Here is a 703-nt window from a genome sequence, read left to right on the forward strand (position 1 = left end):
GGGGGAGGGAGGGGGTGGGTGGCTGGGTGCTACGCGTCCGTCCGACACACGCGACCACCACGACACGACCTGGTCTGCCTGGTGCGCCTACATTTGAGAATGCAAACGAATCTTCTTTCATTTGCAAACGAATCTGTATGTATTATCATGCCCATGTTTCCTTGCAATAATTAGTCATTCGAAATGAGATACTCCCTCCGTTCACTTTTGTAAGTCGTTTCAGACAACTTAAAATGAACTGTTTTGCACATTGTCCGAAATGTCTTCAAGGTCTTATAAAACTGAACAGAGGGAGTACTATAAATTAATTAATGAGGAGTTATTTGAAAAAAATCAAAACGGTATCCATGGTATCCATGCTAACGTGGATTAGAGTGTGTGTCACATAATTAGTTATTTGAATTAGAGTGTGTGTCACATAGCGATCTACAATTCTAACGTGGATTTCGCATTTCACTGTATCCACGCTACTTTTTTAATACAAATTCATATGTATATGATGACCACCATGGTAGTGAGAAAACTTTTGGATGGATTCAAACATATGACCTACAAAATAGCACAACAAATCGAGTCAATGTCAACTTTTTGAAACCTAGTATGGCACGAATTCGAAATAATTACCCATATGCATGGTCCTCAGTTCAAATCTTACAACGTACACCGAATTGAAACACCGATATTACATCTCGTACTATCTACA

The sequence above is a fragment of the Triticum dicoccoides genome, chromosome 1B (genome assembly GCF_002162155.2).
Source record: "Triticum dicoccoides isolate Atlit2015 ecotype Zavitan chromosome 1B, WEW_v2.0, whole genome shotgun sequence".
Lineage (NCBI taxonomy): Eukaryota > Viridiplantae > Streptophyta > Magnoliopsida > Poales > Poaceae > Triticum > Triticum dicoccoides.